Source organism: Pipistrellus hanaki (genome assembly GCF_964339955.1).
Source record: "Pipistrellus hanaki genome assembly, chromosome: 2".
NCBI lineage: Eukaryota > Metazoa > Chordata > Mammalia > Chiroptera > Vespertilionidae > Pipistrellus > Pipistrellus hanaki.
In genome coordinates, this window is record NC_140504.1 from 184,322,314 (window position 1) to 184,336,622 (window position 14,309).

General features: G+C 59.7%; 1 protein-coding gene across 3 annotated transcripts in view; it reads left to right on the forward strand.

The window, feature by feature from the left end:
• Window positions 1–5,704: 5,704 nt before the first annotated feature.
• Window positions 5,705–14,309, forward strand: part of AHDC1 (AT-hook DNA binding motif containing 1) — a 65,701-nt gene continuing 57,096 nt past the window's right edge. Inside the window, exons 1-3 of one of the 3 annotated variants that reach the window (XM_084874824.1) lie at window positions 5,904–5,918; window positions 6,165–6,314; window positions 6,525–6,624. The gene's annotated coding sequence lies outside the window, so the exon portion shown is untranslated. The other 2 variants (XM_084874825.1, XM_084874826.1) reach the window with 2 other exon arrangements.

Here is a 14,309-nt window from a genome sequence, read left to right on the forward strand (position 1 = left end):
GTGAGATCGCCTCCCACCGAGGGGAGAGCACATGCAAAGGCCCAGAGCTATGGTAGAACAAGCCAGGCGAGCGCGACTAATTCCGTGTGAGGGAGCGGAGGCAGCAGGCGGAGCATGGGGGAAGGTCAGAAGGTCAGAGGCAAGAGGCGGGAGGGTGGAACCCTGGCCAGGGGTCATTGGTGGGAACATCCTTCCGTACACCAAAAGGTTGAAGGTTCGAGACTCCTGGTCAGGGCACATACCTAGGTTGTGGGTTTCATCCCCAGTTGAGGTGCATGCAGGAGGCAACCGATGGATTTTTTTCTCTCTCACATCTGTTTTTCTTCCTCTCCCTTCCTCTCTGTAAAAGTCAACAAAAACATATCCTCAAGTGAGGTTTCAAAAAGAAAAAAAAGCAAAAGCAAAAAAAAAAGCAGGAGAGTTGGAAAGCCAAGGGGTATGGCCCCTGAGTTATGGAGAAGAGTAGAAGAGTCAGAGAGATCTATGGGGCCTAAGACCTACTGGGGAGTGGGTCTAGCTTGGATCCCACTGTTCTAGTACTGAGTTGGGTGAACCCCCTATCTACTTCAGTGCTCTCCCAGGTACAGTGTCAAAGCCTCCCTTCCACCCATCTCTCTCTGTCTCTGTCTCTCTCTGTCTCTGTCTCTCTCTGTCTCTCTCTGTCTCTGACTCTCTCTCTCTCTCTGTCTCTGTCTCTGTCTCTCTGTCTCTGTCTCTCTCTCTCTCTGACTCTATCTCTGTCTCTCTCTCTGTCTCTCTGTCTCTCTGTCTCTGTCTCTCTCTCTGTCTCTCTCTCTCTGTCTCTCTGTCTCTCTGTCTCTCTCTCTCTCTCTCTCTCTCTCTCTCTCTCTCTCACACACACACACACACACACACACTCACACACACACAGCATGGTCTTGCAGAGGTGTCCATAGGCCCTCTAGTGGTCACTCTGAGTACTATATTTAACACTGCAGAAACTTCCCTCTGGGATGGGACCGTCAGAACCTTCCAGGCCCATCTTCTGGGAGATACTGCGCAGTGCCTGCTCTCAGAGCTCACAGGACGGTGAGGAGGGCGAAGGGACAGACACAGGCAGAGAACAGGGAGAACAGGGAAGGGTATAACTCAGTTGGTGATGGGGAAGTCGGGAAGGCTTCTCGATGGAGATGTTGTTCACCAGAGACTTGCAAAAGGAGTGAAGGTTTGCTTGATAAAGAAACAAAAGGCCAAAACCGGTTTGGCTCAATGGATATAGTGTCGGCTTGGGGACTGAAGGGCCCCGGGTTCGATTCCGGTCAAGGGCATGTACCTTGGTTGCGGGCATATCCCCAGTAGGAGGTGTGCAAGAGGCAGCTGATCGATGACTCTCTCTCATCGATGTTTCTAGCTCTCTATCTCTCTCCCTTCCTCTCTGTACAAAAACAATAAAATATATTTTTAAAAAAAAAGAAAAAAAAAAAAGAAAGAAACAAAAGCCCAGCTGGCATAGTTCAGTGGCTGGGCATCAACCAGTGAACCAGGAAGTCACGGTTCAGTTCGATTCCCAGTCAGGGGCCAGGGGTCAGGGCATATGCCCAGGTTGCAGGCTTGATCCCCAGTGTGGGGCGTGCAGGAGGCAGCCTATCCATGATTCTCTCTCATCCTTGATGTTTCTATCTCTCTCTCCCACTCCCTTTCTCTCTGTAACCAATAAAAAAATATTTTTTTAAAAGAAACAAAAGAAGGGCATTTCAGACTTCACTGGGACCACACAGGATGTTACAATTAGGTAGGTGTGACTGGAGTGAAAATTTTGAGGGGGTCAGTGGCTAAAGATGGAGATGGTGAGGTAGGCATGGGTCTTGTCTGCCGTGCATCCAGGCTAGGCTTCTAGGTTCGGGGCCATGGGAAGCTCCGAAGGGATTTGGGCAGGGGAGTAACATATCACATTTCCTTTCCAGAGGGAAACCTTCGGTGACCGACATGACGGAAGAATGGGAGGGGAAGAAGTGGGAGAAGGACACCTCCCTTGGATACAAAGTACAGTACCAGGTCACACTCAGGACACATAACTTTGAGCCGGCCTGTGAACCAGGCACATCCTGACACCTACAGACATGTCACTGGGATCCCAGGCTGAGCAGCCACAGATAAACAAATCCGCTGACATGCACTCAGACACATAGCTCAGGTTCATAGTGGAAAGGAAACAAGGAGCGTGTGAGAACCACGCACACCCTGATGGACACGGGATTCTCTCTCTCTCTCTACACACACACACACACACACACACACACACACACCCTGTCCTACCCCCCTGTTTCCCCCAGGGTCCCTCACCACCTCCAGGCAGGAACAAAGCTGACCCTTGCCCTCTGGCCCCTGGCCTCTCCTCCCACACCCCCTGCCCAGAGGGAGGAGCTGTTTGAAGTCTGGGCTGCAGCTGGGGTTTCCTGTTGCCTGGAGGAATGTGGGAGGACTTGTAGGGAGGGGGGAGTGGAGCGGCAGGCACAGGAGGAGGGATAATGGGGGCCTGCAGGCCCGGCTCCCATTGTACCACATAAGGGAGAGCTTTCTGCTTCCATGGTCTCTTGGGCCCCAGCCCTGAGCTGTTCTCAGCCAGAGGAGGGGAAAACCAAGGCCATAATGGCTCCAGTCCAACAGGCCTCTTGTTCCTGGATCTGTATGTAGTTCAGTGTCTCAGGATAGGTCTTCAGCCTCTCTCAGCCTCAGTTTCCCCTTCTGTAGGCTGGAATGAATCCCTCTTAGCAATCCACGCCTTTCCTGAGAGAGCTCCAAGGGGTGGGCCAGCCCCAGAACTTCTGTTGTCACGGAGGGCAGTGCCCATCTCTACCCAAGCCTCACTCCAAATGCCCTTCCCATGAGCCCCGGGGGCCTGGCCCCAGCCTGCTGCAACGTCTCTACCACTGTCATCGTTTTATATGACTCAATAGCCCCACAACATGCCCTTGTCAGCTCGCAAAGGGCTTTTGTTTGTTTGTTTGTGTGTGTTTTAAAAAAATATATTTTATTGATTTTTTTTTTTTTTTTTTTTTACAGAGAGGAAGAAAGAGGGATAGAGAGCTAGAAACATCGATGAGAGAGAATCATTGATCAGCTGCCTCCTGCACATCCCCCACTGGGGATGTGCCTGCAACCAAGGTACATGCCCTTGACCGGAATCGAACCTGGGACCTTTCAGTCCTTAGGCTGACGCTCTATCCACTGAGCCAAACCGGTTTCGGCCCAAAGGGCTTTTGCACCCATGTGCTCAGTAAGTCTTTTGCAGGCACTGCCTGGAACACAGGGGAGGGATTGCTCTCCTCTTGTGTACACATGGAAACCGAAACTCTAAGAGGTTAAGGACTCACAAGTCAACGCAGAGTCAGAACCAGGTGTAGCTGGCTCCTCGCCCACACGGCCTCCAAACCCTGAGACCCCACCACTTTTTTTTTTTTATCACTAGAAGTCTCACGTCTGTTTCCTAGGATCTAGCTGCTGCTGCTGGAAACAAAAGTGACGGGAATGAGCTGAGCCCAGAAAGGGATCATGGAGGCTCTTCCAGAACCTGGGTCCCCCTCCTTCAAGTCTGCTTTCTTAGGGAGCTAACCGCTCCTCGGCCCAGCCTTTGGTGGCACCCACCCTGTCAGGAACTGGGTAGCTCGCCCTAACCCTTTCAGACGATGGCTGCCAAAGCAGATATGAAGATTAGACGCTAGGTGGCAGCAGCAGCCCACAGTAAGACTCAGCTTGGTTTGTCTGGGGAGAGCCCCCCAACACAACTTGGAGCAGCTCCTAGAGAAAGGCCAGCCCCCAAGTAACTGTAAAAGCCTGAAATGCTTTATTTTCAACGATGCCCAACGCTTTGGCACTTAAACACACACTCTGTCTTCGGGGAGCGGACAACTGAGGCAGCCTGGGTTGGGAGGGGGGATACTTGCAAAATCCTACCTAACTTCCATTCCTTCCGTGGAGCCATGGAGCCTAAGCTCTTCTTCATCCCAAGCCCCCGGGGCTCCCTATTTCCCAGAAGCCATCCTGGATTACCCTACCCAGTTCCTTCCCAAAACTTGGTTCAGACGGGGTGGGCCAGAGCCTAACAGGCAAGGATGTGAGAGAAGCTAAAAGGAAGGAGAATCTGGGCTTCTCCTACCCTCCCCAGCGGTAAGTCTCTCCAGAGGGGGACCAGCTAGAGCAGATGCCTGCAAGGAGACACTGCTCCAAACGGGGCCTCTCCAGCCGGCCGTACCAGATCAATAGGTGTCCCGGTTAGAGTCCTAGACTTCTCCCCCCACCGCTGCTGCTCCTCTCACCAAAAGGGCCACTAAGGAGTGCCCCTCAGATCCCTTCTTTTGCCCTCTGCAGATCCCACACTGTCCTAGAAGAGGGGCTTGGAAGAGGTGGAGGTATAGGGAAGATGGTAACAGGAAGCTGGGTTTGGCAAAACGTCACCACCTGCCTTTGCCACGTAGCGGCCATCAGCCTGCATCCTCCCAGAGGGCCAAAGGCGGAGTCAGAGGCAGGTGGGCTAAGAACAAAGGCGGTGCTGAAGGAACTCCAGGCCCGGAGCAAGACAGACAAAGCTAACCTACGTGGGCAAGCAGTGCCAGACACAGACGAAGTGGGTCCAGCTCAGGGCCCGTCAGAGCCGGTGTGGGTAGACAGCGAGGACAGGATGGTGGCCATCCATTATTCATCTCGTGTCCTCTGTGAGCCACACACAGACACTGGGAGAGAAGATCAGACGGAGGCCTGGGGAGTCACCGCTCCCTGCATGGCTCAGAGGTTAATGGGAAGGCCTGGGCTCTCGAATCTGGCAGAGACCTGGCGAAACGGCCGTCAGCATCTGTGGAAATGCTGACGACCGTTTCGCCAGGTCTCTGCCAGATTCGAGAGCCCCGTGGTGTCCAGTAAATGGCGGCAGCAGCAGTTCTCCTGCTTGGGCTGTCCAGCCACCTCCCCCTGGTAACCAGGCCCTGGCAGTGCACATTCCTCCCATCTGTGGGGCTGGGCCAGGCAGGGGGCCGGCGCGAGGAGCCGGGAGCTGGATAACAGATGTGACCTGAAGAGGAGGTAGGTGAAAGTGCTGAGCCCAGCCCCCTGGCCGCAGCAGGGGCTTTGAACTGTTGAATTTGAATCTTACTTCCCGAAACAATGAAAAGGCTCAGTCGAATTTAGGAAGGGTGTGCGTGTGCGCGCGCGCGTGTGTGTGTGTGTGTGTGTGTGTGTGTGAGTGTGTGTGTGCGAACGTGTATTATCCAGGATTTTTGTGTCCTTGCCGCCCTTGGACTTCTAGGAAAACAGGGGTTGTGGGAGGGGGGACGCTAGACCAGAGCTCAGCTTGAGCCAGGGCGCAGAGTGAGGAGGAGACGCCCGTGGGGCTGAGTTTTTTTTTTCCTGGAGCAGCCCTCCCACGTGAGCTCCGGCGCTTTATTCAGTAAAACACCGTTTCAGACCAGGAGAACGTCCCCACATTCAGGGAGCCTGTCCTCCTCCCTCTCCCCTTCCTTCCCCATTGAACCGGGACACCCCAGAAAGTCTCAGGTCTTTTGGCTAATCCCCTGGATTCCCTATTCGGCTCTCATTCCATTTTCAGACCCCGCCCCTTCCCTCCCACCCGCCACCTCCCCCAAAGCCGGAGCACCCCGCGGGGGGGACAAGGAGCTCGGTCAATGTTCCCAGTCCTTGCGGGGAAAACCCGCGCCCCTCGGAAACGCGATCACGCCCCCGCCGGAGGGACCCGGGTGCAGGCGTCCCGCGGGCTCCCAGCCGCGCCGTCGGAGCGGCCCGCGCGGCCCCGCCCGCTGGGCGCACGGAGCGGCCGGGGCGGGGACTACAAGTCCCAGCGTGCCGCGCGCGCGTCCCCCCCTGGGGTTCCGGATGGTGAGCGGCGAAGGTAAGGCGAGCTCGCAGAGGCAGCGGCGGCGGCGGCGGAGACGGAGAGAGGCAGGCAGGCAGGCAGGGCGAGAGACGGAGGGAGGGAGCGAGGGAGGCAGACCAGACAGACAGACAGGCGGGCGGGCGGGCGGGCGGGCGGGCAGAGCGAGCCACCCGCCAGGCTGCGCTCAGCCCCGCTCGCCGCGGAGCGAGCAGAAGGCAGGAGGAGGGAGGGGAGGCGAGGGAGGGAGGGAGAGGGAATCCAGCTACCACCACCCAAAGCCAGCGTCTGCTTTCTGTCCTCATTTCCTTTTCCCACCCAGCCCCGAGAGGAGCGGAGAAAGGCAGAGGGCGAGAGAGGGAGAGGCAGCCGGAGGGACAGACAGACAGCCAGCCAGCCGGAGGGAGCGGGAGGGAGGCGGGCGGAGGAGGAGCAGGAGCAGGAGGACTACGCGGGGCGCGTTCTCTCCCAGGTTTGCCATTGGGGGTGTGGGGGCGGGGGCGCCCAGGACGGGGAGAGGGTGCCGCGGCGGGGGGCGCGGAGGGGTGCGCGCGGTGGGGGGGCGCCGCGGCGCGGGGGCCGTGTCCAGCGGAGTTGGCGGCGGAGAATGTGAGCCGAGGCGCGAGCCATGCTGTCAGCAGCCGCGGGCGGCTCAGGGCTCCCCCACGACTCCTCTCCCCAGCTGCCGAGCGCCGCGCCGCTGCTGCCGCCGCCGGAAGACGGACGCCCCCGAAAGCCCCAGCCCTGGCTCGGACCCGCGCAGCCGGCAGCCCAGCACTCCGGTGAGTGGCGCCTCCTCCCCGGCCCCGGACCCCCGCCGGGGACCGGCTGGCCGGGCTCTTTTGTGCCGCGCGCCGGGGGGGCCCTGCGCCCCTTCCGCGCGCCCCGGTCCGGCCCGTCGGACCCCGTGGCTGCGGTGCCGGCGGTGCGATCTGTCTTTGTTTCCACCGGGGCCCGCGGCTCGGCTGGGCTCGGCTGGAAGCCTGGCAGGCAGTGCCGGGAAGGGGGAGGGGGAGGTGGACGAGGAGGGGGGGCGGGGAGGGGGGGTTCTCGGGTTTCCTGGCCGCCCCGCGGCTCCCCGGCTCCCCCGGCTCGGGGGCGAGGTGCGCGCTCAGCGCTGCCGCGCGCCCTCTCCGCCTTCCCCCTCCCTCCGTCTTCGGGTTTAAAACTGCAATTCGCTCTCCAGCTTGCTGAGAAGGTGGTGGTTGGAGTGGTGGTGGTGGTGGGGGCAGTGTGGGGGGACCGTGGGAGCGGAGAACAAGGCTGGGTTTTAGGAACGGCGCTGGAAGAGGGGGAGACTGCGGAGGGAGGAGCCCCTCCCCTCCAACCCCAAATCCCCAGGTTCCCCGGTGCTCTGGGAGTTGAGGGGCGGGGACCTAGTGACCCGGAGGGGGTGTGGGGCGGAGGAGGGATGTGGGGTGGCCGGGGCCAGTGGGGCTGGGCCGCGTGCCCGGTTACCTGGCGAACAAAGTCGGCTCACTTTTGCATAAATAAATAAATAATCGCCTACCAATGCGTTTCCTCCGGGGCTCTGATTGAACCGGCCCCCTCTCCCCCAGGGGGTGGGGTGCTGAGTGACAGCTGTCAGCCCCCCGGGCCGGTAGCAGGAGGTGAATTGCTGAGTCCCTGTGCTCTGGCCGAGGGCACCTTCCCCTGATGGGTCCTGGTCCCCAGGCAGAGCCAGAGGGGCAGGGGGCTGGCTCTGAGTCTAGGAAATAACCTTGTTTCCTGTTCGACAGGAAAAGGGACAGCAACCCAGAGTTTGGGGGCTGGGGAGGAGGGCTGGTGGGAGCTGTAGGGGTTCCCCAGCAGCCTGACCCCCCAGCCTCCTGCCAGGCGAAGGGGCCAGCGGAGGGAGGAAGGATGTGGGCCTTGCTGGCCGGAGGCGGGAGCTGGGGCTGTCCCTGAGGCGGCAGCGGGCACGGAGAGGGAGGAGGGAGGGAGGGAGAGAGAGAGAGAGAAGCGGGGGCGGGAATTCTCTACCGCAGACCCTGGGGGCCAGGGCCAGATGTGGAGGGGTGGGGAGGCCCCCTCCCTTCTGGCTTGGGGGCCCGGAGGCTGGGCGGGGAGGGGCTGAGCCCGGTGCCCTCAGTTCTGCACCAGTGCCTGACTGGCAGGGCCAGCTGAATTTGGGCCCAGGCGTCATCCTGGGAGGCAGGGCTGGGCTGCACCAGCCTGGTCCCCGAACACAAGGAGGGACCCTTGGGGGGCCTGTGCCTGGCTGGCCGGGCAGGCGTTTCCCGCCGGACCAGTTGGTGTCAGGCGGGACTTGGCCCCGGCTCCCTGGGCAGAGCTCAGGGCGTGAGGACAGCTCTGCCTCCCGGTCACGGTGGCCACGTTTTGTCCACCGCTGCCACTGTCGGCGCGGGCCTGGGCAGAGTCCTGCCGGGAGCATTTGGGGTGTTTCTATTGTTGGCTTGTCCCTGCTCCATGTGACCCTGTGTGTGCAGCTTTGTGAGCTGGGCTGTAAGGGAAAGATTGCCAGTCTGTCACCCGCCCCCCCAACCCCGCTTGGGTGGGGGGCTGGGTTGTGTTGGTGAGTTGTGGGGGGACCTGCCCCCAAGTGACATGTGCATGCGGCTTGCCATCTCCCTCCTTTGAGCAGATGTGTATTTATTTTCATAGTAATGGAAAATCAAACCGGATAGTAAGTTGCATTCATTTTTTCTCTCTTGCTGTGTCAGGAGTTGGAATAACCCCCAGAGACGGGTGAACTCCTTGCCCCAGAGCTCCCACCCTTCAGAGTTGGCAAAGACCAGGGAGGGCACGAGCTTTGGGCGGCCAGTGAGCACCAGTCCAAACCAGTACTCTCTGGTCTCTCTCGGTCTGGCACTGGAGCAGGTGCCCAGGTGGGCGGGCATGGCCCCCTCCCCAGGCAAACCCCCACACCCTGGGGTGTAACCCGGCGTCTCAGCCACCTCTGGCGGGCGCCTGCGCTGTGCCCAGGCCCTCGGGGAGAGGCTCCAGGTGGGCTCTGCCCCCCTGCCTGGGCTCCCCGGCCACGTGCTGATATTTATTTTCTGTAGTAAAATCCATTTTTAATGCCGTTACTTTTGAAATAATATAGAAAGAAACAAATGTGATGTGTTTAAGTTGCCCTCTGTGAGTTTTTAATGTGATCTATGGCTGAGGTAGTGATGGAAGGAACTGTTGGGCTTGGAGAAATTTGATGTCATAAAGAAAAGGCGCTTGCTGTTTATTGTGGTCGCTGGGCTGGGGGGTCTGGAATAGGGTCACGGGGGCAGGAGCCCAGCCCCCCCTCTTCCCCCCGATGCTGTGGATGGACAGCGTAGCTTCTTAGTTTCGGGTAGGAGGGTTCCGGGATTATTTTGCATTGCTCCACAGCCTTTCAGGGGCCTTCGGTGAGGGGGCTTGGGAGTTGGGGGTCTTTGTCCTCCCCCTTCCACCTGCTTAGATCTTGGCTGGGAGGCCTCGGAACCCCCTGCAGAATTAAGGGGAGGTGCACTGTGGGAGTTTGGGCTTGGATCCTACAGGAGATTAAGGGATGGGATCTCCACCTGATGGTTGTGGCTGTGCTTGAAGCTGGAGGGGGAAACTGTCCCTGGCAGACACCAGAGGACTATTTTTTTGGGGGGGGGTTGGGGGGGGCACTCTGGACTGGCAGAGCCCCAAGGGGACAGTGCTTGTCCTCAGATCCGCCGGGAACACTGACCAGAGCCCCTCCTTCCTCATTGAGCAGGGGTTCCCTTCAGGCAAACCTGACCTCCCTCATTTCCTGTCCCCCCACCTGCACCCCAAGCAAACCCCCACCCCCTGGGTGTCATTTGGGCGTTTTTTTTGTTTTGTTTTGTTTTGTTTTTTTTGGTTTGGAAAACAACTCTGTGTCTCATGCCAGCCAGCCACCCAAGACCGAGGGGTACCATGCCCTCCCACCAGATGCCCAGCACTCTGATCCGGTGGAGTAAGGTCAGGCAGGCTGGCTATTATGGGATGGAGCCTGGCTCTGCGCTGGGTCTCCTGGGTCTCTGGGGACAGAGCCTGAAAGGGGAAGCCAGGATGGGGTGCAGCTGGGGACTGCCGGGAGAGCATGGGCAACATTGTTGCTAATGTCAGCAGACGGCCCCCCCAGGGAGAATGGGGGAGGCAGGCCGGGAGGCTGAGACCCAGACAGCCTGGCCCTGTGGGGAGAGGGAGAGATGGTGACAGAAGCCGGCGGTGAGAGGGGGGGGAGAGAAGGCAGGCAGGGAGAGGAGCCAGGGCTGCAGCCCCGGGAGGTGGGGTCCAGGGGGTCTGGAAGGCCTGGGCATGAGCCACAGCCCAGAGGGAGGGGGGTAGTGCTGGGCCTCCTTTTGGAGGAGAGACAGGCGCATGTCTCTGGGAAGAGGAGGGACAGGTGGGAGGGAGAGATTCCCACAGGAGGAGAGAGGATGGGGCGGCAGGGGGATTCCAGGGGTCACTCGGTTCCTGCTTCTGCCCAGGGCAGTCTTCCCGCTGCCGCCTCCAAACGGCTGGGGACAGAGCCCAGCTCCTCTCTGGACCTGGAGGTGGGGCCTCAGGCAAGTTCGGAGCCCCATGGGGTGTGGGTGCTCTGTGTCAGGAGGCACTGGGGCTGTAAAAGCGGGGCACCTTAGGGTCCCAGAGATGCCGGGGCGTCGTCCAGCTGTGACCCCTCCCTTGTTTGGCAGGAGGAAACCTTGTGTAGAGAGAGGAGCCGCCTGCCCAGGATCACAGACCTTGGCAGGGGCGGGCCTGGGACCCACGCTCTTCTCCTCCGCTCCCCCTCTGAAGCTGGAGAATTGGAACAGCTGCAGGGGGCCTCCTGGGCTCAGAGGGGGGCCAAGCCGCGGAGAGGAGCAGGCAGGCACCCTTGTGGCCAGAGCCCCCCCAGGGGAGGGGGAGGTGCTGCGGAGAGGGAGGGAGGGAGGGGAGAGAGAGGAGGGGAAACAGTGAGTCAGGCTTCCAAGAGCTGAAGATGAGAGCGCCAGCCCTGGGAGGGAGAGGGCTGGGAGGGCTGCTCGGAGCGAGGCGAGGGAGGGGCCCGGCCAGGGGCAAGGAGGGCTCTGGAGGGAGGGAGCCGGCTGGCCCCGGCCCAGCGCAGGCCCGGCTGTGTGGAGGGTGCCGCCAGGGTGGACTGTGCCCACGGTGGGTCCGAGAGGAGCCAGGTCCTGCCTCTGCAGTGCCCCTCTCCCCTTGTGGCCCCACCCCAGGGTCTCAGGGGGTGACTGCGTGTCCTCCCAGCCCTCCGTCAGTCTCCCTGTCCATTGTGGGACTTGGACCTCGAGCTGTTCTGGGGGAGGGAGGGGGGCCCAGCATCCTGGGCGGCTGAGGGTGCTGCCGCCAGCTGCTGTCGCTGTGCTGGGGGCCCTGTGGGCGCTGCCACCGGTGCAGGGCAGGGCGCAGGGTCTGGAGTAGGCTCCCCACTGGACCCTGTGAGCCTCCGGGCCAGGAAGTGGAGGTGGCTGGCCATGAGTGCGGGGTGCAGCCTGCGTGTGAGTGTGTGTGTGTGTGTGTGTGTGAGAGAGAGAGAGAGTGTGTGAGGCGCTGATCTGGCGATGGCGATGGGCTACCCGGGGCCTCTCAGGTTGCCTGTGCCTGGACAGGGCCAGGGTCCCCCATGTCCAGAGCCACCTTCCGCTGGAGGATGGGGGTGACACTCGTGTGATCCCCCATATCCCCATGGATCAGGCTCTGGGGAAACGGGAGGCGGGAATAACCTGCCTGTACGGCCTCCCAGGCTCGGAGCGGGGAGTCCCCAGGGACGGCCTGGCAGGAAGTAGGGAGGGACCCCCCCCACAGCTGACAGGCAGCCGAGGCTCCCGGCTCCTCCCGCTCTCCCCCAGGCCTGTTCCCAGCATCTCCCGCTGCCCAGGGGACACAGGTGGTACTGGGACCCCTCTCCTGCGGGCCTGGCTTTAGGGGGGACGGGCCCAGGGAGGGCAGAGTGAGGCCCCTGCCTCCTCCCTCGTACACACATGCAAACTCAGCTGCAGCGAGGCCCTGCTTTCTCTCCTCGTTCTGCTCAGGGGTCCTTGGCCTGAGAGCCCAGGGGAGGGGCCCCTTCTGCAGCTGGCTGCCCCAACTCCCAGCCCATCCCAGCTGCTACTGAAGCTTCCAGAAGCTGCAGCCCTGCACCCTTCCCCACCCCCTGAGCCAGGAGGGCCTTCGCTGACCTGGGGGAGGGTACCTTGGGGAGTGAGTGGGCACCCACCCTCACTCACAACAGACAGCCAGACAGATGGGTGGCGGAACAGATGGACAGGGACACCCACGCACAGGCAGACGGAGAGAGACGGACATATGGACCAGGACAGGGAGGGACGGACAGACAGAGGTGCTGGCAGGGAGAGGAAGGGTTGAAAATGGAGGCGCCTGGGGAGAAAGAAACAGAGAGACAGAAACTTGGAGACAGGGTGACCAGGGGACTGAGAAGGGAGGGGGGGGGGAGTGAAAGGCAGGAAGAGATAAAGAAAGTGGGAAACGCAGAGAGAGAGGAGAAGAGAGGAGAGAGGAGGAGAGACTGGAGGCTACAAACCACAAACGGGGATTTGATGAGAATCTGGAAGGTGTTTTCTCCTGCTTCCCTCCCCAAACCCCCAGGCTAGCCAAGTCTCCATTCCTTCCACCCCCAGCTCAGTTTCCAGCTGCTAAAGAGGTCAGGGAGAGGGGGAGGGGGGAGAGAGAGAGAGAGAGAGAGAGAGAGAGAGAGCCTGGAGACCCCTCCTCCCTGCTCTTTCTGTAGGGGCTTGAGTTGCTGAGAGCAGCTCTCAGCCCTGACCCTGCTCACAGATGTATACACATACCTCTGGGCTCTTGGAAAATAGCATGTCACACTCACCACTCACTCAGTGTGCGTCTCCTTGTATAAATGCACTCCTCCCGTAACCACACCTGTCCACACAGGCCTCACCACACACACACACACACACACACACACACACACACACACTGTGACATACAAGTCTCCACGTTTACACTCATTTCGAATCTCACGAACCTAACTAGTGAACCCGTGTCTATGCTTCTTTACCTGTACAGGTGGTGACACAGGCCTTGCTATAGGATATCAGGATCTCTCTCTCTCTCTCTCTCTCTCACACACACACACACACACACACACACACTCAGTCACGCAGTCACACTCTCACACGTACTCTGGCAGCCACCAGAGCAGAGAGAAGGCTCTTTCTTTCTAGACATGAAGATCAGGGTTCCCAGGGAGCGGTGGGGGGGTGGGGTGGCATACCCTCACGCTCACCCAGCTGCCAGGGTGGGTGGCAGGAGGCCCTCAGTGGGTGGGAGCTCTCCTGGGAAGTTGCAGGGCTGGGCCCGGACACCGGTAAATTGGCTAGTGGGTTTGCGTGGTGTGAAAGAGCTGAGACTTGGTGAGGGGGTATGTGTGCACATATAAAATATATACAGCCCTTGCTGGTTTGGCTCAGTGGGTAGAGCATCAGTCTGCAGAGGGAAGGGTCTCGGGTTCTATTCCTGCCAGGTCAAGGGCACATGCCCGAGTTGCATGCTCGATCCCCAGTGGGGGACTTGCAGGAGGCAGCCGATTCATGATTCTCTCTCATCCTGGGTGTTTCTATCTCTCTTTTCCTTCTTTCCTCTCTGAAATCAATAAAAATATATTTTTAAAAAAATGTGTATATATACAGCTCTAGCCAGTTTGGCTCAGTGGATAGCGCGTCAGCCGACAGACTGTAGGGTCTCAGGTTCTATTACTGACAAGGGCACAAGCCTGGGTTGCGGGCTCGATCCCCAGTAGGGGGCGTGCAGGAGGCAGCTGGTCAGTGATTCTCTGTCATTGATGTTTCTATCCCTCCCTCCCCTTCCTCTCTGAAATCAATATATATATAAAATGTATACAGATGTACAGCTATAAGGGATGGCAAGTGTCTATTATGGTGTTTAAGAGAAAGAGACTAAACTCACGTGAGATGGGACATGGGAGTGACAGGAAGATCCAAGGTGTGTGGAGTGTGTGGGTGTGTGTGTGGTAGCTGATTGTCACATATGTGTATGTGAGTGCATGCATGTGGCAGGTATGTGGCTGTTCCTGCTTTTTCATCATGTGGGTGTGTGTGATGGGTGTGCACATGTGAAGGTGCAGGGCCCCGGGGGTGAGCTGTGTGCGTGTGGGGGTGCAGGGCTATGTGGATGAGAAGGTGTGAGCGTAGGCAGCGTGCACACACGGGGTGGCTGCCTGTGTGAGGCTGCCTGTGGGCTGGGCTGCAGGCTGTTCTCCAAGGCCAGCCGCTGCTGGGACAGAGGCCATCGGTGCACACATGGCCAAGGGCTCCCAGCTCCCAGCCGGCCCTGACCCACACAGCCTCACAAGGACAAACAGACCGCTCCGGCCTCCGCTGCCTCTCCTGGCGTTATTGGTTTTCAAAGGCGCCTCCGTGAGGCCCCCTCGCCCAGCCCATGCCTCCTCACACATGGCGATGCCCTCCGGGCAGCTTTGTGAGGCTCCTGCCTGGACCGTCTGAAGGCAGATGGGTGG